This window comes from Triticum dicoccoides, chromosome 3A (assembly GCF_002162155.2).
Source record: "Triticum dicoccoides isolate Atlit2015 ecotype Zavitan chromosome 3A, WEW_v2.0, whole genome shotgun sequence".
NCBI classification, from domain to species: domain Eukaryota; kingdom Viridiplantae; phylum Streptophyta; class Magnoliopsida; order Poales; family Poaceae; genus Triticum; species Triticum dicoccoides.
Window position 1 is genome coordinate 165,820,877 of NC_041384.1, and position 24,998 is coordinate 165,845,874.

The window sequence follows — 24,998 nt, forward strand, 5'->3', positions numbered from 1 at the left end:
AGTAGCAGAACCGCGCAACACTACGTGAATGACACCTGCACACAAATAACAAATACTCGCAACCAGACATATTAAAGGGGTTGTCAATCCCTTTCGGGTAACAGCACCAGAAATTGGCAAACAGACATGATAAAAATATGATAGATGGGATAAATAGATATCGAATAAAATAAAGTGCAACAAGTTATTTTTGTATTTTTTGTTTAATAGATCTAAAAATAAAAGCAAATAAAAGTAGATCGACAAAGGCAAATATGATAAAGAAGAGACCCGGGGGCCGTAGGTTTCACTAATGGCTTCTCTCGAGTGAAATAGAAAACGGTGGGTAAACGAATTACTGTTGGGCAATTGATAGAACTTCAAATAATCATGACGATATCCAGACAATGATCATTATATAGGGATCACGCAGACTAGTAGACCGACTCCTTCCTGCATCTACTACTATTACTCCACACATCAACCGCTATCCAACATGCATATAGTGTATTAAGTTCATGGAGAAATGGAGTAATGCAATAAGAACAATGCCATGATGTAGACAAGATCTATTTATGTAGAAATAGACCCCATCCTGTTATCCTTAATGGCAACGATACATATGTGTCGGTTCCCCTCTATCACTGGGATCAAGCACCATAAGATCGAACCCATCACAAAGCACCTCTTCTCATTGCAAGATAAATAGATCAAGTTGGACAAACAAAACCCAAATATTGGAGAAGAAATATGAGGCTATAAGGAATCATGCATATAAGAGATCAAAGAAGACTCAAATAACTTTCATGGATAAAAAGATAGATCTGATCATAAAGTCAAAGTTCATCGGATCCCAACAAACACATACTGCAAAAAAGAGTTACATCATATGGATCTCCAAGAGACCATTGTATTGAGAATCAAAAGAGAGAGAGAGAGAGAGGAAGACATCTATCTACTAACTACGGACCCGTAGGTCTACAAAAGACTACTCAGGCATCATCGAAGAGGCACTAATGGGCATGATGAACCCCTCCATGATGGTGTCTAGAATGGATCTGGTGGTTCTGGAACTTGCGGCCGCTGGAATTGATTTTCGTCGACTCCCCTAGGGTTTCTGGAATACTGGGATATTTATAGAGCAAAGAGGCGGTTCGTGAGGCTACCGAGGTGGTCACAACCCACCAGGGCGCGCCTGGGCCTCCAGGCGCCCTGGTGTCTTGTGCTCACCTCGAGCTCCCTCTTTGGGTCCTCTTTGGCCCACTGGATGTCTTTTGGTCCCAAATAATCCACAAAAAGTTTCGCCGCATTTGGACTCCATTTGATATTGATTTCATGCAATGTAAAAAACATGCAGAAAACAACAACTGGCACTTGGCACTATGTCAATAGGTTAGTACCAAAAATGATATAAAATGACTATAAAATGTTTGTAAAACATCCAAGAATGATAATATAACAGCATGGAACAATCAAAAATTATAGATGCGTTAGAGACGTATCACCGCGCACGAGGCGTCGACGGTGGCCTAAATGGCTATACTGCATGCAAAATGGCTACGGGCGGTGCTTATTTGGAGGATGAGGCAGCGGTTTGGGTGGAAGGTGTCGCGCCGATGGTCGAGGCATGTGGGATAGAGATGGAGGAGGATGGGGGTGGGGTGTGGATTACCTAACTATGTCGACGAGGCCGCGCAGTGATACGTCCATTTTGCATCATGTTGTCCTACTGTTATTTACAATGTTTTTGATTATTATAACACTTTATGATGCAATTATAATGCCTTTTCTCTCTTAATTTGCAAGATTTACATAAAGAGGGAGATTGCCGGCAGCTGGAATTCTGGATCTGAAAAAGCTTTATCAGAGATACCTATTCTTCACAACTCCAAATGAGCTGAAATTTCACGAAGAATTATTTTGGAATATATAAATACCGGAGAAAAGAAATACCAAAGGGGACCCACCAATTGCCCACAAGGCACTTGAGTGCGGCCACCCCCTGGGCGCGCCCAAGTACCTTGTGGGGCCCCTGGCCGGCCTCTAAGGCCCATCTTCTCCTATATGATGCCATTTTCCCTAGAAAAATCATGAGAAGACTTTCAGGACGAAGCGCTGCCGTCTCGAGGAGAAACCCGAGTAGGATCACTTTTGCTCTCTAGCGAAGAGATTCCACAAGGGATACTTCCCTCTGGGAGGGGCAAATCGAAGACATCGACATCACCAAAAACCCTCTCATTGTGGGAGGACCAATCTTCATCAACATCTTCGCTGGCACCATCTCATCTCAAACCCTAGTTCATCTCTTGTATTCAATCTTTGTCTCAAAACCTGATATTGGTACCTGTGGGTTACTAGTATGTTGATTACATCTTGTAGTTGATGCTAGTTGGTTTATTTGGTGGAAGATTATATGTTTAGATCCTTGATGATATTCAATACCCCTCTGATATTGAGCATGAATATGATTTGTGAGTAGTTACTTTTGTTCTTGAGGACATGGGAGAAGTCTTGTCATAAGTAATCATATGAATTTGGTATTCGTTTGATATTTTGATGATATGTATGTTGTTGCTTCCTTTAGTGGTGTCATGTGAACGTCGACTACATGGCACCTCACCATACTTGGGCCTAAGGGAAGGCACTATGGAGTAATAAGTAGCTGATGGGGTTGCTAGAGTGATAGAAGCTTAAACCCTAGTTTATGTGTGTTATCTCATATAAGGGGCTAATTTGGATCAATATGTTTCATGCTATGCTTAGATTTATCTTAATTCTTCTTTCGTAGTTGTGGATACTTGCAAGAGGGGGTAATCATAAGTGGGAGGCTTGTTCAAGTAAGAACATCACCAAGCACCGGTGCACATATCAAATTATCAAAGTAGCGAATGTGAATCAAACAAACATGATGAAAGTGACTAGACAAAATTCCCATGTGTCCTCAAGAACGCTTTGCTAACTATAAGAAACCGTTCCGGCCTGTCCTTTGCTATAAAAAGGATTGGGCTACTTTGTTGCACCTTTCCTACAATTGCTACATGTTGTTTGTTATAAATTACCTTGCTATCAAACTATCTATTACCGATAATTTCAGTGCTTGCAGAAAATACCTTGCTGAAAACCGCTTGTCTTTTCCTTCTCCTCCTCGTTGAGTTCGACACTCTTACTTATTGAAAGGACTATGATTGATCCCCTATACTTGTGGGTCATCATGCAGTAGGAAGGAGCATCACCGATGAGGACGTGGCACCGCCAGCAAGCAGTGAAGGTTTGAACTTGGAAAGGAAGGAGGAAACAGTGGAAATGTGGCTTTTGGACGGGGGGAGGGGGATCTAGATATTTCCACGGTTTCCAATTTTTTTTGCTCGATGCAGCATAAAACTAGCACGCAAGTGCGGTTGACGCGCAGACGCTGGACTGTAGCCCACGAAGTTTCCGGCGTAAGCCATACATGAGGGTACCCCAAGATATTTTATACTCAATCGCACACGATTCTTGCTAATAAACTGTTTGTTGTAGAGTTGATTTTTTCATTCTGATTTGAAAGACAAAATGGGGTTACGGTGGGAAAGGACAGTGTTTGAATTACTAGAAGATTTATCTACAGTGAACATGCAACTATAGGAGTGTCGTGTTAAAATTTGGAATTATTCGGGGTTCGTTTGGCCATTTTTATACATTTATTGAGTTTCTAGGCATTTAATGTGCACAATTCAAATTTGAATTACAGGCACATGCTCCAGTACACCAAAATGGGTTAAAAATCATATATGTGTCCTTGGGTGAATGTTTAGGTCCCATGCAAGAAATAGGAATGAATTTCAAACATTTGGGCGTCGTGGCTCGGCAGTAAACATTGAGAAACTTGGTTTAAAAATTCTTGCAAATCCAAAACTCGCCTAAAAATCATGAAACTTGTCATGGTGTTATGACATGGCATAAATAGGTTGTGGTAAAAAAATCCGATTGGGACAAGTTTTGTTCTAAACTTCTCACAAACCGAAGCTTCTCTCAAGAAGCCTCATGGTTCCGAGAGGGAACGTGTCACCTCTGTGTGTGAAACAACATACGCTACCTCTTCCCTCCTTGATTTATTTTATAGAGGCAACATCCAACTATAGGAGTGTCGTGTTAAAATTTGGAATAATTCAGGGTTTGTTTGGCCTTTTTTATACATTAATTCAGTTTATTGGCATTTAATGTGCATAATTCAAATTTGAACTACAGACACATGATCCAGTGCATGAAAATGGGTTAAAAATCATATATGTGTCCTTGGGTGAATGTTTAGGTCCTGTGTAAGAAATGGGAATGACTTTCAAACATCTGGGTGTTGTGGCTCCGCCGTAAACATTGAGAAACTTGGTTTTAAAATTCATGTAAATTAAAAAATCACCCGAAAATCATGAAATTGGCATGGTGTTATGAGATGGCATTAACATGTTGTGGTAATTTTTTCTGATTTGGGACAAGTTCTGGTATAAACTTGTCACAAGCCAGAGTTTCTCTCGAGAAGCCTCATGGTTCCGAGAGGGAATGTGTCACCTCTGTGTGCGAAACGACATAAGCTGCCTCTTCCCTCCTTGATTTATTTTATAGAGGCAACATGCAACTATAGGAGTGTGATGTTAAAATTTGGAATTATTCAGGGTTCGTTTGGCCTTTTTATACATTATTTGAGTTTAATAGGCATTTGATGTGCATAATTCAAATTTAAACTACATGCACATGCCCCAGTGCACCAAACCGGGTTGCGAAGTGATATACATGTCCTTGGGTGAATGTTTAGGTCCCATGCAAGAAATGGGAATGAATTTAAAACATCTGGGCATTGTGACTCAGCTGTAAACATTGAGAAACTTGGTTTTAAAATTCATGTAAATCCAAAAATCACTTGAAAATCATGAAACTTGGCATGGTATTATGGCATGGCACCAACATGCTGTGGTAAAAAAATTGTCCGATTTGGGACAAGTTTTGGTATAAACTTCTTACAAACCGGAGCTTATCTCAAGAAGCCCCATGGTTCCGAGAGGGAACATGTCACCTCTGTATGCGAAACGACATAAGTTTCCTCTTCCCGCCTTGATTTATTTTACAAAAGCAACATGCAACTATAGGAGTGTCGTGTTACAATTTGGAATTATTCGGGGTTTGTTTGGCCTTTTAATACATTATTTGAATTTCTAGGCATTTAATATGCATAATTAAAATTTGAACTACACACACATGCCCATTGCACCAAACCGGGTTGAAAAATCATATACATGTCCTTGGGTGAATGTTTAGGTCTCATGCAAGAAATTGGAATGAATTTCAAACATTTGGGCTTTCGTGGCTCGGCCGGAAACATTGCGAAACTTGGTTTTAAAATTCATGTAAATCCAAAACTTGCCTAAAAATAATGTAACTTGGCATGGTGTCATGACATGGCACCAACATATTGTGGTAAAAAAATCTGATTTGGGACAAGTTTTGGTATAACCTTATTACAAACCATGGCTTCTCTCAAGAAGCCCCGTGGTTCTGAGAGGGGACGTGTCACCTCTGTGTGCGAAACGACTTATGCTGGCTCTTCCTGCCTTGATTTATTTTACAGAGGCAACATGCAACTATTTGAGTCTCGTGCTAAAATATGAAATTATTCAGGGTTTGTCTTGCCTTTCTTATACATTATTTGAGTTCTCTAGGCCCTTCGGAACAAATAGCTGCCACGTTATTACCGCAAACGGTTGTATTATTCCAACCATGGGCGTTCCACTAACCATTTACTACCGCGAGCAGCTATTTTGATTAGACGGGACGCGTGTGAGTTGTCCGCCATGCATGCTCAATGGGACGTGTTCGAGCAGTCCGCCGCGCATGCGCGAGCGCTGCCAAAAATTTATTGATGGTTTTGGTTTTGGTCGCCTCGGGAAGGTATCTAGAATAGTCCTCCGTTCTTATCTATAAGCACCGCCGCCGAGGATTTCCGCCTGCTGCGATGGAGGACAAGCCGACCAACAAGCGAGAGTGGGTCGAGCTAGAACCACAAGAGCCTCCAGCAAGCGTGGACTTCATCAGCAGCCTCCCCGACGAGATGTTGGTAACAATCACATCCCTCCTCCCATAAAATCTGGCATGCGGACCACTGTCCTCTCCTAGCGGTGGCGCTCCCTCTGGCACTCCACCCCTGGACCTCATCGACGACGTCGAGCTCTGCAGCGGGGAGCGAAAATGCTTGGACGCATTCCCCTGTCACTCCACCCCCTGGACCTCATGACGATGACGAGCTCTTCAATGGGGAGCCCAAATGCTTGGACTCATTGTTCCACATCCCCGCCACGCACCGGGCGCCTGTCAAATTCCTTGCCATTGGCAAGTTCTATTCCAACGGCAAGGCCGAACCCAAGTTTCACAAGTGGTTCCTATTCCCCTCCCTAGATCGGCTGGAGGAGCTTCGCTTTCATCCTGGACATCCGCGCTCACTACCGCGGTCCACGCTGCGCCTCGCGCCCACACTGCACCGCGCTACATTCAAGCAGTGCCTTTTCCGCCAACTTGATGTTGCGCCCGTTCTTCATCTCCCTAAACTGAAGCACCTCGAACTCAGGGGTGTCCGCATCTCGAAGGAGGATTTGGAGTGCCTGCTCGGTGGATGTACAATGCTCGAGTACCTTCATCTTCAGGTGATGGATGGGTTCAGTAGCCTCCACGTCAACTCGATGAATGTTCGTACGATTTATCTGCATTGTTGTGCCACAACATGCTGTCAGTTGAGTGGTTTCATGATATGGTCATTGAGAATGCGCCTTTCCTTGAGATATTGTCTTTACTTGATAAAGAAGGTCCAACAAGAATCAAGGTCATTGACGCACCAAAATTGACAGTGTTGGGCTATTCGTCTGATGAATTCTCCAGACTTATTACTAGATCATTATCCATTCAGGTATTCTTCTTATTCTCCTTCTTCTTATTGGACATCACATTTTATCTAATTTTTGTTGATCTATGTTTGGCTATCATCCAGATAATGATCCCCACAAGCTTGACCCCATCTCTACGCATAGTGAAGATCTTGGCACTACATCCTGTTGGCCCTGATCTGGATGAAGTTGTTAGATTCCTTAGATTCTTTCCGTGGATGGAGAAGCTACACATCGAGGTGATGCTCATTTCCTGTTAATTGTTAACCACAACAGAGTTCAATGTTTTGTTACTTTTACCCATGATTACAATGACAAACATAGTATGATTTCCAACAGAAATTTGGAGGATTTCAATACATGTATTTTTTGAGATGTTAATCATGAATGATTGAAAATGGCATGTCACTCTTCATGTATTTTAGAAATCTTGCTAATCAAAGAGGCTGAAGTGTTCAAAACTACAGCTAGGCACTAATATGTTGTCTTAGTTTGTAGATACAAGCAGGCCAGAGAGCAGAAAATGTGGCGCAATATGACAATCCCATTGAATGCCTTGATCTTCATCTCACAGAAACTACTTTGAACGAGTATCGAGGCACCATACCAGATATTAAATTCGCCAGGTTCTTTATTCAGAACGCAAGTGTGCTCAAGGTAATGAGGTTTACCATACATATAGTGTGATAAGTGAATGGTTTGTTAATCAGCACAGGCGTTTACAAATGAATGAAAAATGCTCTGCAGAAGCTGAATTTCAGTTTGTAACTTCATGTGACAGATTATTCGGAAGTTACTGTATCAAGCCACTACATGACTTCTCGGTGACTGATCCTTTCGCAGAAATAATGAATGACTCAGATTTTAAAGAAGATTATTTTGATTTGTAAGAACAATTTGAACCTTGTAATCTTTGAATTTGGGCCTTGTAATGCTGGAATTTGAACCTTGTAATATTTCTGGTATTTGTGATATAACATAATTGGATGTTTAATTTGGTTACGCAATCATGTCCTTATAAGTATGCATGTTCTTGTTCTGTAGACAAAGCATAGACGTTGTGTAGACTAAGCAAATAACATCGCATACGGATTAAACTACGGAACCCGTTGGTGATTATTTCATCAATCGCTGACAATTGTTTACCACCAACCGTTTTCCCACAACACACACACAACTTGTTTGGACCAATCGTTTGTGTTATTATCGGTCTTCGCACACATTTCTGATTAATGACCTGTTTGCCTTGTATCACACACACATCTTGTTAAGTTCATCCGTTTCTGTTGTTTTGGCTCATCGTAAACAGTTCATCCAAGTGAACTATATGCCGTATATCACATACACCTTCATCTGGTTGATCATTTTTGTTGTGTTGGCTAATCGCAAATAGCTCATCCGAGTGAACTATATGTCGTATATCGCACACACTTTGATGGGGCTGATCATTTCTGCTGTGTTACCTAATCGAAAATAGTTCGTTCGAGTGAACCATATGCCGTATATCACACACACCTTGATATGGCTGACCGTTTTTGTTGTTCTGGTCATCGCAAATAGTTCGTATGGATCAACTGTATGCCACATATCGCACACGCAACTCTAATTTGAATCGTGCTTGATGTGTCTGCCATCACACATATAGTTCGTCTTATTGGTAGCGGTTTTATTAGAACACCGTTTGTGATTAATGAATAACACGCAGTTTGGTCGAAGGGTCTCTGATTCATGTGTCGCGTTAGCAGCATCCTGCAATAGTGTATGGAAGTTGTTTCCGTGTAACCTGCCCGGGGGTCTCCTGGAAACACATCCCTCTAATAACTCATGGTATGGCTGACTTCCCATAGTCCTCATAGCTTGACGTGGATTTGGGGTAGTGGAGATGCCGGCCAGAGTACCTTGTTTCGTAGTAGGAGCATGGCCTCCGTCTAATCTCCTGACTCTTCCTCCATTATGACCTCTTCCACCAGCTCCCGCTCCAGCTCTACCTTAAGCAACCAAGCATCATGTCCCACATTGTTGGAGGAGGAGAAAGACATGATGCCTGAGAGCTCAAAATCCAGACAGAAAACATTGATGGTGTACTACTATTCGTCATGATGCCTTCTCTCGTGTCTTATTTCTCATCCTTGATAATAGGTCATTTGGATGCTCATTTTAATATGTGGGTCAGTGTTGTCAAAAATGTCAAGTCTCATTATTATTATTATAAAGTTTTGATGGCAATGTTAAATTTCAAATTTTCTCCAATTAAAATTCAAATTTGCATACAAAATCAAACCATGCACAATTTGACGCTACCTACAACCTGTGACACTACTGGTGATGGAAATTGAAACCATCACCATAGGCATGTCCCCACTTGTAAGTAGCCATTGCAACTTCTTGAGCTTGCGTTGGTTTTTATCTTGAAGAGAAAAGGCTGATGCAACAAAGTAGAGATAAGTATTTCCCTCAGTTAAGAACCAAGGCATCAATATAGTAGGAGAAATATGCAAGTCCCTAATATATGCACCTACACAAACAATCAAACACTTGCCCCCAACGCGGAAAAGGGGTTGTCAATCCCTTCACGGTCACTTGCAAAGGTGAGATCTGATAGAGATAGATAGAAAAGATTACTAAAAACATAAAAGTAAATAAAAGTGAATAAATTGCAGCAAGGTATTTTTGGTATTTTTGATATATAGATCTGAAAATATAATAAGGAAAATAGACCCGGGGGCCATAGGTTTCACTAGAGGCTTCTCTCATGAAGGCAAATAATATGGTGGGTGAACAAATTATTGTCGAGCAATTGATAGAAAAGCGCAAAGTTATGACGATATCCAAGGCAATGATTATGAACATAGGCATCACGTCTGTGTCAAGTAGACCAAAACGATTTTGCATCTACTACTATTACTCCACACATCGACCGCTATCCAGCATGCATCTAGAGTATTAAGTTCATAAAGAATGGAGTAATGCCTTAAGTAAGATGACATTATGTAGAGGGATAAACTCAAGTATGTGACGAAAACCCAATCTTTTTATCCTCGATGGCAACAATGCAATACGTGTCTCGCTACCCCTACTTTGTCACTGGGTGAAATCACGCAAGATTGAACCCAAAACTAAGCACCTCTCCCATTGCAAGAAAAACCAATCTAGTTGGCCAAACCAAACCGATAGTTCGAAGAGAAATACAAATATATTAAATCATGCATATAAGAATTCAGAGAAGATTCAAATAATATTCATAGATAAGCTGATCATAAATCCACAATTCATCGGATCTCGACAAACACACCGCAGAAGAAGATTACATCGGATAGATCTCCAAGAACATCGAGGAGAACATGGCATGGAGAATCAAAGAGAGAGAAGAAGCCATCTAGCTACTAGCTATGCACCCGTAGGTCTGTGGTGAACTACTCACGCTTCATCGGAAGGGCAATAGAGTTGGTGTAGAAGCCCTCCGTGATCGAATCCCCCTCCGATAGGATGCCGGAAAAGGCCCCGAGATGGGATATCACGGGAACAAAAGGTTACGGTGGCGGAAAAGTATTTTGGTGGACGCTTCTGGTGGTTCGAGAATATTTGGGAATTTATAGGCCGAAGAATAGGGTTAGAGGAGCTCCAAGGGACCCACATGGTAGGGGCGCGCCCTCCACCCTTGTCGTCGCCTCGGGACTCTTCTGACTTGGTTCTCAAGTCCTACGGGTGTCTTCTGGTCCAAGAAACATCATCGTAAAGTTTTACTCCGTTTGGACTCCGTTTGATATTCTTTTTCTGCGAAACTCAAAAACAAGGAAAAACATAAACTTGCACTAGGCTCTGGGTTAATAAGTTGGTCCCAAAAATAATATAAAATAGCATATTAATGCATATAAAACATCCAAAATATATAATATAATAGCATGGAACAATCAAAAATTATAGATACGTTGGAGATGTATCAGCCATGTCAGCACCGTCCGAACCCACATGTAAGTAGCCATGTCAGCATCTTCTGGGCCAATATGTCAGCAACATTGATCGGTCAAAACTGACACACTACTTATTACTAACGGGGTTGTCAGCGATAAAACCCACGGGGGACCCCCATGGAAACAACCACGTAAGCAACAACTTGCCCCACCTATCATAATCTTTGACTGGTCAAACCCGTGGACCAATCACCGGTGATGGATTATCGTCGCCCAAAAGATCATAGGTGACAGATTGGGCTATCATAGGTGACATTATGGGCCGTCACCAAAAATGACCATCAGTGACATTTTTTAGTTCATCGCCTAAAATGCGATCTTATGTGACAACAGAAGTGGTATCGTCAAATTTTTTTTATCATGGCGCTTCGGTGAAGTTGCGGGTGATGACGGGAAAATGTCACTGGTGTATTTTCCATGATGAAAAACTTTTATACGTGAGATTGCTACATTGGCGGATCTTGAAGTTTTCATAACTTTTATTGCATCAAGATTTAGGATTTTGTGGCATGCTAAATTCCATGAAAAAATGAATAAATAAATGTTGAAAAAAGAATTGTGAAACACAAAAGAGAATTTCTGTTTGGTGTATATGAATTTTAAAGCACCACTATACTATAATTGTAGTCCTTCAATTTTTTTGCAAAAAATCACCAATTCAAACGGTCTCGGAGAGTCTATCTTCCATATTTTAAAAATATCAGGACATCATCTTTGTCTTTATAGTTAATGGTGTGTTTCGTATATTTACGAAAGGATTATATGAATGTACTAACATCAATTTAATGCCACAGAAAGGACCATAGAAGCACATGCTTCAGAAGCAAAAAATAATAATATCTAGATACATTGGTAGAGACTAATACTATATTGCACAATTCCGGGTCATAAATTGAAATATTGATCACGGATCAGTGTGTGTGGTCTCTTACTCTGCTTGATCCATAGGTAAATTTTATAAAGAAATGAGCTACAAGTAGAAGTTCATAATCAACTCAATTTCTCCAAAGAAAAAGGTAACCTAGACTATCTGTACTTCTTGCCCTGGCGCATCAACATTGGTCTTCTCCGAAAAAATTTCTTGACTATGTATTTGCTTGTAGGGGTACATCGTCATTGGCCTTCCCCGGCGGCTGCAGCTTATAAAACCACATGTCCGGCAACCAACTTTTTTGCTCTTGGTGTTGCACCTGATCATGTGGCGGCGAAGGACTTCTGAGAAGGATTGCATATAGTTACCAAGAGGATTTGTGGGAGTAGAGACGAAACAATTACCCACCATCAAGATAAAAACTACCTCTTGTGACGTTAGTTTCTACTTTGTATGGGCACATGATGCCCTATTAGGTGAAACGGCGGAGGCATGTTGCCAGCGCTTGGACTGCTCATTCATGTAGTGGAAAACATGGAAACAGGCGCAATTAAAACCGATCAGTGTGAGTATCATGTTGCTAGATGCAAGTAGTCGATTGCTTCGATTGATCCATCAAGTCTGGTAGCTTTCCAGTGTGGATTCTGAATGCTGGCGATGGAAGAAATACATCATCAGAAAGCGTGGAATTGAAAACGAAATACAAAATGACATACTACTACTGAGGAAAGGAAATGATCCAAGAAAAGCATTTTTGGAAGGCATCTACTAATATGAATACTTACAATGAACTAATATGACAAAATAGTTGGATTAAGACAGAGCCAGAGAGCGCGCTTGTCTACCTTACATGTCCAGTAATCTACGAACACCAATCTTACAATGTCGGCACCTCCTGTATATTTGTGGTCCCATTTTCAGATAATTAACACGCAAAGAAACTCTTATTATTGAAACATTAACAAAGCGAAATATACATATGAATCAACAAATGTATTTTTCCACCTAATTGATCGACCATGCATTAGAGCATTGACCACACCAGGACAGTACTGTCGGATTTCGGGTTCCGACAGACCCTTAAAGTTCGAACTCTGGGGTGCGCGCGAAGATTACGTCTTCTACCTCTCCGTCTCGCAAGGACCTAAACTATTGAAAGAACTGCGCAAGAGACACAAGGTTTATACTGGTTCGGACCACTGTTGTGGTGTAATACCCTACTCCAGTGTGTGGTGGGTGGATTGCCTCTTGGGGCTGATAATGATGAACAATACAAGGAAGAACAGCCTCGCGATGGTCTGTTCTTGGATGGGGCAATGAACTGCTGGGAGGAGTTCAGCCACCTTTCTCTCTCTCTCTCTATGCTTCCAACTTCTCTATCGAGCCTCCCCTTCCTTTTTTCCAACCCATCACACATTTGCTCTATGGGCGGCTGGTCCTATTTATAGAGGCCCTGGTCCTCTTCCCAAATATTGAGCGGGAAGGAAGCCAACAACGGCGGGCTAATTTGAAGGGGGACAGCAAGTATCAGCTATCCTGACAAAAGTAGTCTTCGCCTGCACAAAGCTCTGGTGATGACGCCGTCTTGGGCTCCACGGTGACCTCCGTCTCGTAGTCCTGGTCTTGGTCTCGTTGCACCGAAATGACAACCTTTGCCTGATGCCTCGGCACTCCGCGGCTGCGCTTGCTCCCTTTACACCAAAGAGGAAAGAAGGACGCTGCGCGGGCTGGCACCCGCCTGGTGCCCTGAGTCGTCATAAACGTCACAGGCACCTCGCGAGGTACCCCGCCTTGATTTCTCCGCCTCGTGAGCCAGCCTGACGAGGCCGCGCCTGAGGAAGCTCCACGTTGTCCGCCCCGCGAGGCTTGGCCCCTCGCGAGGGTCTTGAGTCTTGTGTTGGTGAAGATAGGCCGTGCCGGGCCTCCTTTGAGCCACGCCGCAGGCTACAGGCAGGCAAGGCTGGGGACCCCCGTTCTCAGAACGCCGACAGTAGCCCCCGGGCCCAAGGCGCGTCCGTACTTGGCCGTGCTGAGAGGCGAAAGGGCAGGGGCGAAGCACCGCGGGCCCTAACAGCCTGCGGCTGTCGGATTTCGGGTTCCGGCAGACCCTTAAGGTTCGAACTCTGTGGTGCGCGCGAAGATTACGTCTTCTACCTCTCCATCTCGCAAGGACCTAAACTACTGAAAGAACTGCGCAAGAGACACAAGGTTTATACTGATTCGGGCCACCGTTGTGGTGTAATACCCTACTCCAGTGTGTGGTGGGTAGATTGCCTCTTGGGGCTGAAGATGATAAACAATATAAGGAAGAACAGCCTCGCGAGGGTCTGCTCTTGGCTGGGGCAATGAACTGCTGGGAGGAGTTCAGCGACCTTTCTCTCTCTATATATATATACTTCCAACCTCTCTATCGAGCCTCCCTTTCCTTTTTTCTTCCTCCAACACTCACCCCTTTGCTCTGTGGGCGGCTGGTCCTATTTATAGAGGCCCTGGTCCTCTTCCCAAATATTGAGCGGGAAGGGAGCCAACAATGGCAGGCTAATTTGAAGGGGGACAACAAGTATCACCTATCCTGACAAAAGTAGTCTTCGCCTGCACAAAGCTCTGGTGATGACGCCGTCTTGGGCTCCACGGTGACCTCCGTCTCGTAGTCCTCCTGGTCTTGGTCTCGTTGCACCGAAATGGCAACCTTTGCCTGATGCCTCGGTACTCCGCGGCAGCGCTTGTTTCCTTTGCACCAAAGAGGAAAGGAGGACGCTGCGCGGGCTGGCACCCGCCTGGCGCCCTGAGTCGTCATGGATTGCGTCACGGGCACCTCGCGAGGTACCCCGCCTTGATTTTTACGCCTCCTCGTGAGCCAGCCTGACGAGGCCGCGCCTGAGGAAGCTCCACGTCGTCCGCCCCGCGAGGCTTGGCCCCTCGCGAGGGTCTTGAGTCTTGTGTTGATGAAGATGGGCCGTGCTGGGCCCCCTTTGAGCCACGCCGCAGGCCGCAGGCAGGCAAGTCTGGGGACCCCCGTTCCCAGAACGCCGACAGTAGCCTCCGGGCCCAAGGCGCGCCCGGACTTGGCCGTGCTGAGAGGCGAAAGGGCAAGGGCGAAGCGCCGCGGGCCCTAACAGTCTGTGGCCTTGGGCGCCGCGTGGCGGTCGATTGAACGTGGGCGTCTCCACTTCCCCACGGCGCCTCGGTGATCGCGCGGGTTGGACAAGTCCCTGCATGCAAATCGTGTCATGATTACCTGCGGTCGTGGAGGCCGGCAGTTGGCCTTCGCAGACATGGAGAAGAAGGCTCGTGCTTCGCTGAAGATGCTCTACGCCAGTGGCCTGGAGAGCCCGCTGGCCGGCGCCGAGGACGGCCCCGCCAAGCTGCTTCCCTTCCTGGTTCGTGCTCTTGAGGATGTCACCCTTGGCCTTGGCCCCACGGCCGAGGCCGAGGCGTGTGTCCTGTCTTTCGCTGCGCTGACGCGGGTCTTCACCCACATCTACCTTCGCGACCCCAGCGCCGACCTCGACGGCCTGTTGGAGCCAGTAAGCGGCGAGGGTGTTGCCGCCGCTGCCGAGGCCATGAAGGGTCGCGCGGAGGCTCTGCTGGGGAAGTTTCGGGCCTTCAGTACCAAGTCGAAGCAGGATGCTGCCGGTCCTGCTGCTCCATGAGGCGGGGCCACCCGCGCTGCTCTACCGCCGCCGAGTGACTCCGCTACTGCTCCTGTCCTGCTTTTAATTCCTGCACATGCATCATGCCTCGGGGAGGCGTTTAAACTCGCGTTTGGTATTGAGACGACAGTATGGACTGTAATATTTGCTTTTAAATTCCTTGGATTTTATGCTTTTCTTCCCTACTTGCTTGTGTTCTACGCCGGCAGAGCCCGGCCCCGCGCGTACCTCACCCAGCATTAGCCCCGACCGGAAACCAGGACGGGACCAAAGGAGTGAGGGGCTACGGAGACAGTTAGGCTCCTGAGTCGCGATGCTCAGGAGTCCCCCTTGGTGCACGAACAACAAGTAGGGAGGTGTGATGTAGGTGGATCTTCCGTTTTATGTCTGCAGAGCCCGACTCCGCGCGTACCTCACCCAGCATTAGCCCCGACCGGAAACCAGGACGGGACCAAAGGAGTGAGGGGCTACGGAGCCAGTTAGGCTCCTGAGTCGCGATGCTCAAGAGTCCCCCCTTGACGCGCAAACAGCAAGTGATGAGGTGAGATGCAAGTGGGACCACCGTTCTACGTCTGCAGAGCCCGGCCCCGCGCGTGCCTCACCCAGCACTAGCCTTTCGGAACTAGGGAGTGAGGGGCTACGGGACCAGTTAGGCGCCTGAGTCGCGATGCTCAGGGGTCCCCCTTGACACTCAAACGGCCTTCATACCTTGGCTCCGCTCAGGGAGAGACGCGCGGCGAACCAGGCCCGAGGGGCCTGGCTGGGCGGCGTACGTCTGGGCGTGACCCAGGCGCAGCCCCCTCGCGCGGCGCTCCCGAGGGGAGGCGTTGCGATGAGGCTAGACACTGAGCTCAGGGCTCCCTGAGGTTGATGCGGCCCGGGGGCCACCCTCGGTTGTTTATCACCAGCGTGGAGCATAGCGCTTCCGCATGTGTACGGGCATAACCGCTCCTCGGCAGTGTCGTCAGCCAGCGCGGAGCATGGTGCTTCCACTGGTACGTGGGAGGGGGCTCCCCTCCGGGAGGAGCCCCCGGGGCGTGTACAGCCCCGCCCTGACACGTGGCCGGCACAGTAGGGCTAGGTGAGGTGTATCTGGGCACCCGTGAGCCAGCGCGGGACTCACGGGGCCCTACCTCTAGGCGGGTTGCGCCTGGCACTGGGCCTTATCTTGTGCTGTGTTCCTGCAAATTTGGTTAGATGCCGGCACTCTACGTCCTCGGGTCCCGGCCCTCGAGCTTGTCTCAGCCGTCGCTGGTATGCCAGGTCGCGATGCCGTGGACATGGCCAGAGGGTGAGGGCTGGAGAGCCAGTAAGAGCCCTGAGTCGCGATGCTCAGGTACCCCCCTTTAACGTGCAAGTGGTTGACATGGAGAAGAAGATGTGCCGTGGACAGGCATCAAGTAATCAAGCATGACGGGCGAATGCATAGCCGGAAATAAACACAAGGGAGATACATGTGCTGGGCCTGGCCCGAGCGACTTGGGGATGATGCAGCCCGAGGGGCGCCCCCAACAAAGCAAGCTATCGACATGAAATAAAAGGGATACATACCGCAGGGACGGACCCACGCGGCCTGGGAACGATGCAGCCCTGGGAGGGCGCTCCCAGCTGGAAATGAAACTTATAAGATGTCACCTGAAGGTGTCGAGGGCGAAGGGGTGTTGGTGCAGCAGACTCGGTGGGCTGCGGAAGCCGATCCTCGTGAGCCCCCAGGCCCAGGGGCCTCGGGTGGCTCCGGAGGCACTGGTAGCTCTTTGCGAATCATCTCCATCTCCGCCAAGGCTGCGGATCGCCTGTCTTCTTGAGCCTCCATGATGCCCCTCATGAGGCGCTGGCACGTTGCAACCGCGCTCGGCAAGCCGTAAGGCATGCGAACGTAGCTGTGGGGCGGACCCCCGCAGCGCCCCACTCGCGAGAGCCAGAGGCGCTACATCGTAGCGACTTGGTTGAGCCCTGGTACGTCGATGCAGATGCGCAGCCTACCATCCCCGCCTGGATGGGGAGCCACAGCCGGTAGACGGCGGCAACCTCTCATGATTCTTGATTCCTGTAGTTCTTGAATGGCCTTATCGACGAACTCCTGCGGGTCTGACCTTCCTTGCCCTGCTCCTTCTTGAGGGAAACGTGCTTTGTGACACGCCTCCACGTGGTGCCCAAGCGCCTCCCTCGTGACCTTGGCCAGGTCGGTGACCCTCCAGGGGAGAGCCCCCGAGCCCTGCTTGAGGAGGGCGCCAGGCGCGCTTTCCTATGTGATGGAAGGAGGTTCCCCCTGGGCAGATGCGGGCCCTGAGGGGCCCGCCTCCCGAGGGGCTGGTCCAGACGATGTCTTCTTCTTTTTGGGGGTGGTCTCGGAAAGCCTCCTGCTTCCGCGATCCGGGTCTTCCAATGATGCGGCCTGAAAGGCTCGCTCCAGGGAACACACCGCATCCTTCTCTTCACAGGGCACCGTGATGACTCCGCCACTTCCTGGCATCTTGAGAACGTTGTTGCCATGGTGAGTTACGGCCATGAACTTGGCCAGCGCTGGGTACCCGAGGATGGTGTTGTACGGCAGGTGGATGTGGGCGACTTCGAAGTCGATGAGCTCGGTGCGGTAGTTGTTGTGTGCCCCGAAGGTGACAGGGAGGCGAACCTGCCCAATCGGGACCGTGGAGCCGTCGGTGACTCCGGAGAAGGGCTTGGTTGGCTGAAACTAGTCGTAGGGCACTTGAAGATTGTTGAACGTTTCCACGGACAGGACATTGAGCCCTGCCCCACCGTCGATGAGGGTCCTGGTAACCAGTACATTGCTGATGACTGGGGAGCAAAGCATCGGGAGGACCCCGGTTGTGGCCGCGCACTTGAGTTGATCCGCTGAGCTAAATGTGATGGAGCAGGCCGACCACCTGAGAGGGCGCGTTGCTTTAAGCCTGGGGAGGACTGCATTCACTTCGCGGGCAAACTGTTTGAAGATGCGTTGTGAGGCTGGGGCTTGAGCTCCGCCCAGGATGCAGGCGATTGCGCGTGGCTCCTGGAAGCCCCCAGCCCTTTCATCTCGATGGCGGTCCTCGTTTCTCCTTGGCTGAGGCGGCAGTGGAGGGAGGCCTGCGTTGTCCTGTGGGCGATCCTCACGAGGCTGATCCCTCCAGTCCCCCTCGCGAGGCAGGTCTCGCCAGCGATCCTCGCGAGGTTGATCGCGCCACCCTTGGCGCGGGCCGCGGTCTTCCCAACGTCCTGCGTTTCTTCCTCCTCCTCGGTCGTAGCCCCGATCGGCGCGTTCGGTACGACGGCCGATCTTTCCTTCTCGCACGGCACGGAGTTCTTGGCATTCGTCGGTGTTGTGGGTGTGGAGGTCGTGGTACACACAGTACCGGCCGCCCCTGGAGGACTCGGGCAGATCTTTGCCTCGCTTGGTGTCTGATTCTGCCGCGAGCACGGCAGCCCCCTTGCGCTTCACGTCCTTGGCCTTGGGCTTCTTCTCTTCTGGGTCTGCGGCAGGCAGCTCGAGGAGGGAGAGGCGTCCCTCCTCAGCCCTGGCGCACTTGGTCGCCAAGTTGAACAACTCCAGGGAGGTGCACAGGTCTTCATGCATCGCCAGCTCCTCCATCTTGACGTCGCGCACACCATCGGAGAAGGCTGAGATGATGGCCTCCTCGGACACCTTGGGGATCTTGAGGCGCGCGCTGTTGAAACGCTGGATGTACTTTTGTAGGGTCTCTCCGGGTTATTGCTTGATGCGGCGCATGTCGCTCACGGCGGGTGGTCGGTCGCGAGTGCCTTGGAAGTTGGCGATGAAGCGGGTGCGCATCTGGTCCCAGGAAGAGATCGTGCCCGGAGCCAGATTCAGGAGCCAGTGCGAGCTCCTTCCTTGAGCACCATGGGGAACCAGTTCGCCATGACCTTCTCGTCCCTGCTGGCAGCTTCGATGCCCAGCTCATAGAGCTAGAGGAACTCTGCAGGGTCAGTCGTGCCGTCATAACGAGGAGGCAGGTCTGGCTTGAACTTGCCGGGCCACGCGATGCTACGTAGCTCGGTGGTGTAGGCACAGCAGCCTGCGGTGGCCACGAAAGGCTTCGGCTGGTGGAGAGCTCGGTCTTGAGGGTCCCCACGCGCTGCAGCTAGGAGCAGCGCGGGGTCTTGGCGTGCCAGAGCAGGGAGCGCCCGGGCAGCTCCTTGCGGGCGAGGGCCTTCTTGGCAGCTCCGTTCTTGCTGTGCTGGCACCTGACAGAGCGGGTTCCGCCCAGGGGCCACGCGCCTTGGAGCCATGGCGTCTTCTTGGAGAGGAGGCGGCTGGTACGCCCCCGGAGCGCGGACGAGCTCGGCGACGCGGTCGAGCCATTCTTCGTAGACGTCGTCGACGGGGCGGTAGCGCAGGAGCTCGTTTGCCGCGATGAGCGCAGCTCGAGCCTCCAAGGGTGCGCGGAGCGCGCGGGACGAAGAACCGGCTGGTGTGAGCGATGGAGTAGCGGTGCGGCCGTCTTGCCGCGCGGATGGATGCAGAGACGACGCTTGCTGCTCGCCCCCCGCCGGGCCGGTGACGACGTTGATGGCAGGTGACGGGGAACGATGAGGACGTCCGCCGACGGGCGCCGTCTGGGCGACGCGGGAAGCGATGGCGGCCCGGCGCTCGGCGCAGGCCTGACGAGCGTCGGACATGGACGCGACGGTTGGAGGAGAACGGTGCGGTGGAAGACGAACTCCGGCGCACCCCTACCTGGCGCGCCAAATGTTGGATTTTGGGTTCCGGCAGACCCTTAAGGTTCGAACTCTGGGGTGCGCATGAAGATTACGTATTCTACCTCTCCGTCTCGCAAGGACCTAAACTACTGAAAGAACTGCGCAAGAGACACAAGGTTTATACTGGTTTGGGCCACCGTTGTGGTGTAATACCCTACTTCAGTGTGTGGTGGGTGGATTGCCTCTTGGGGCTGAAGATGATGAACAATACAAGGAAGAACAGCCTCGCGAGGGTCTGCTCTTGGCTGGGGCAATGAACTGCTGGGAGGAGTTCAGCCACCTTTCTCTCTCTCTATACTTCCAACCTCTCTATTAAGCCTCCTTTCCTTTTTTCCTTCCTCCAACACTCACCCCTTTGCTCTGTGGGCGGCTGGTCCTATTTATAGAGGCCCTGATCCTCTTCCCAAATATTGAGCAGGAAGGGAGCCAACAATGGCAGGCTAATTTGAATGGGGACAACAAGTATCAGCTATCCTGACAAAAGTAGTCTTCGCCTGCACAAAGCTCTGGTGATGACGCCATCTTGGGCTTCATGGTGACCCCCGTCTCGTAGTCCTCCTGGTCTTGGTCTCGTTGCACCGAAATGGCAACCTTTGCCTGATGCCTCGGTACTCCGCGGTTGTGCTTGTTCCCTTTGCACCAAAGAGGAAAGGAGGACGCTGCGCGGGCTGGTACCCGCCTGGGGCCCTGAGTCGTCATGGCTTGCGTCACGGGCACCTCGCGAGGTACCCCGCCTTGATTTCTCCGCCTCCTCGTGAGCCAGCCTGACGAGGCCGCGCCTGAGGAAGCTCCACGTCGTCCACCCCGCGAGGCTTGGCCCCTTGCGAGGGTCTTGAGTCTTGTGTTGATGAAGATGGGCCGTGCTGGGCCCCCTTTGAGCCACGACGCAGGCCGCAGACAGGCAAGTCTGGGGACCCCCGTTCCCAGAACGCCAACAACGGCCTTGGGTGCCGCATGGCAGTTGATTGGACGTGGGCGGCACTGTTCCCCCACGCCCCTTATTCTGCGCCCTGCTAGACGGACTTGTAGTTGTCCACAGCCGCTCCCCTTCCTGTTGCTCGACCGTCCCCTGTTCTTCCTCCCTTCGAACGCCAGCTCCCGCTTCCAATCCAATCTCGAATCTTCCCCCTCCTTTCCATCGCCATGGCTCCGACGAAGGAGAGAGGGAAGAAACCCATGCCTCTGTCTTGTGTGCCACCATCGGTGGCCCCCGCCGTCGGCCGGCCGACCATACTCGATCGAGAGTGCCTGGGCAAGGTCAGCTTGGCTCTGGCCACCATCTTCAATGAGTGCGGGAGGACGACGGCCTGGCCCGCGCCCCACTTCTCCATCGACAGGATAGCTACCGAGGTCCCATATTTTGACGACGCCCTGTGGGCGGGTCTGGTTCCCCCATTTTCCAATTTCTTCAATGTCGTGCTCTCCCATTATCAGATCCACATGATGCACCTAAGTCCTGAGTCCATCACCCTCCTTTCGGTCTTCGCCTTCGTTTGCGAAGCCATGGTGGGCATCCCTCCTTCGGTTGCCTTGCTGCGCCACTTCTTCTCGCTGCATCTCGTCGACCCTACCCAATGCTGGGCGTGCGTGAGCTTCGCTGCCGAGCCTGAGACTGCGGCCTCTGGGATTGACTTCAAGCTCCCCCTGCCCGCGGTTGGGTTCCGCGAGCAGTGGTTGTATGTGGACGTGGGGGTGCCCAGCCCCCTGCTATCGGAGCCGACCTCGCCTGTTGTCCCCAATTCGGGTTGGGGCCAGGAGACGCTCGAGAGCCCCCGACTCGTCTTCGTCTGGCGCCGCTTCGCGCTCCTGAGGAAGCTTGGCGTGACAGCGCCCAAGGTGGTGAAGGAGTTTCTGTTATGCCGTGTTGCTCCCCTTCAACGCCACTCTCGCCGGATGTGGGCCTTCCGTGGGCGCGAGGATAGCATGAGGCTCCAGGAAGAGGACCTGGCTCCTGAGGTGCTGAAGTTGACGCTCTTGACCTTGGCCGGGGACCCCAACCCCGGCAGCGTCCGGCAAGGAGGGGCCCTGCTGTATCTCTGCCAGAGCAGGGTCGACTTCGTGAAGCAGATGCCCGTCTTTGATGAGTGGGGGCTGCGCCCCGCCGGCCTCCAGGGACCTCGTGAGAATCCAATAGTGGTGACTGCCCTTCCAATCGGCCAAAGCGACTCCTCCTCAAGTGGCGGAGCAGGGAGGCAGGAGGCGCCGGAGGCCGAGGGGGCTCCCGATGAGGTGATAGCGCCGGGTGATGCTCTCGAGGGGACAGCTCCTGGGACCCATGCCGCTGAGGCTGAGGGTGGCAAGCAGCCGCTCCCAGCGCCCGGGGCTGAGGCCTCGGAGGCCCCAGCCGCGTCTTCTGCCGAGGTGATGGGCGGCACGCGCCAGGCAGGTGCCCCTGACGTGGATCGCTCCGATGCTCCGTCTTCGTTGCAGGTTGATCCTTGCGCTCTTCTCTTGGGCCGCTTCTGCGTGGACTTTGAGGCCCTCCGGAGGAAAAGGGAGGCCCTGGGTGATGACTTCCCTTGTCGCGTGCTGAAGCGCAGGAAGTACTTCGCCACTGACGAGTGAGTCTTCTCCCTTTCTGGCTCCTGATCCTCTTGTTGCTTTCACTGATCCTTACTCCGCAGGCCCCTTCTGGCCGAGCTCGCGGAAGTAGCCGAGGTGCCACCTCCTTTGGCTTCGCCCCCTCTACCGTCCTCAAGTGCTCCGAGCAGCTCTGTCCTTGTGGTAATGGTGATTGAAGGGGAGGACCATCCCGAGGTGCACCGCGGCCCTTCATTCCCCCCGATTTTCCTTCGCGGGCCCTCTCGGGGCATAGCCAGCCTGCCGTGGGCTTCTCGTCTGGTCACGGGCTGCGACTGGTTGAGGCGCCCCCTGCGCCCTTCATCTGGAGACGGGCTGGCTCCAGGATGGGCTTCTGGTGCGGCGCGCCCGGCCGTCGCGAGGGTGGCAGCCCCCAGCCCCCTGTCCGGAGGGGGAACGATGATTCGTGGCCCCCGGCGCGCGCTTGGGGCAGATGATGGTGTGGAAGACGTGCTCGAGCGCGCCCGGGAGCGCCGCGCTCGCCGCCGAGGGTTCCTTCGAAGGGCGACTGACGCGATGAACCTGCTTGGGGAGGAACTTGCTGACGAAGACGCACGCCTGGAGGCCGAGGGCCTGCGCCTGGCTGCAGGGAGGCGCGAGCTGGAGGCCGCCATCGCCCTCGCGAGCCATCAGCGTGATCTTGACGATGAAGAGGCGAAGGCGTCGCTAGAGGCCTCTCGGGTGGCCCGATCCCAGGCTGCCGAGGAGGCCCGGAGAGCTGACCGACGGCGAGAGGCGGTGGAGCGGGCTCGGGAGCTCCTGGCCTGGTGCCACTCACTGGAGGAGCAAGTGGAGCTGCGCGAGTCGGCCCTTGCGTCGATGCGGGTGGCCTCTGGCGACCCAGCTGAGCTCCAGAAGCGTGAAGAAGCGTTGACACTGGAAGCTACCGAACGCACCCGCGAGTACGAGCGGCTGGAGACGAGGGAGCGCTTGGTGACACAGGCGGAGGACGATGTCGCCGCACGGGAAGCTCGTGTCTTGGAAGAGGTCGGACGTCGGATGGCGATGGCACGCCAAGACCTCGAGCGCGAGATCGAGGGGAGGCTGGAGTTGATCCGGGTCGAAGCTGAAGGGAGGACCGCAGCCTTGAGAGTCAAGCGGGAGGAGGCGACGCGGCTGGTCGACGCCTTCCGGGCCGCCCTTGAGGTAGCGCAAGGGGAGTTAGCCGCCTCCCAGGTCGAGATGCTCCGTCTTCGCCAGAGGGTGGAGGAGGCTGAGGGCGTCGCGCGCCAGAACACGGATGAGATATGTCAGCGGCAGGTCCTGGAGCACGTGCACGGCCCCATGTTCGCCACGCTCCGGGAGAGAGCTAGCGCAGCCTTGGGCACCATCTGCGAGGCGGTTGTTGGCGAGCCGCACACAGCCAACTATGCTGGCAACCTTCAGTTCTTCACCGCCGTGGTGACGCAGCTGGAGGCGCAGTCGTCTAGGGCCGACAGGTTGGTGGAAGAGAGGAGCCGCGCCCTGCTCGGGCGCGCCTTTTCCCGTGTCTTCAGTAATCTCCTGAACATGGATTCCCACTTCGATTTTGACGTCGTCGTCGCCCCGGTTCCCCAGGCCGTCCGAGGCGATCTGGCGCACTAGGTGGAAGACAACATGGACGCCCTTGTCAGGGCCTTCACTTCGGACGATGACGACGTGATCGTGGCTGCTGACGAGGGCGGTGCGGCGAACGGCCCTGACGTCGCTGGTGGCGACGCAGACAACGATGGCGAGTTCGGCGACGCCAGCGACGGCTCGGGAGGTGCTTCCGAGGACGCATTGGGGGATTGGTCCGACTGAGTGTGTATCGCTCTTGTCTTTTTATCCTGCATGAATAGAACTCGGGTTTTTGACCTGATGGCTGTGAGAGCATTTTGGGAGGGGAAGCCCCTCATGTAAAACCTGTGTTCATCGTATTGGTAGTTGTCATATTGCACGAGCGCCCGCGCCTGGTGGTTGGCTGGTTTATCTTTGTTTCGCGCAAGCCCCGAAGCAGCCTGTGGGAGGGCGTGACGTCTTGGGTGTTCTTTAGTTGAATCCGTAGGATATGAGAGTGTCGCCGGCGGGGAGCTTCACAGGCATTGGCCTTTTTCACAGACTCCGGGCCTTTTCCCAAATGCGACGGCTTCACAGGCATTTGCCTTCTTCACAGGCCCTAGGCCTTTTCCTGAACGCGACAGCTTCACAGGCATTTGCCTTCTTCACAGGCTCTGGGCCTTTTCCTGAACGCGACAGCTTCACAGGTGTTTGCCTTCTTCACAGGCTCTGGACCTTTTCCAAAACACGACGGCTTCACAGGCATTTGCCTTCTTCACAGGCCCTGGGCCTTTTCCAAAACACG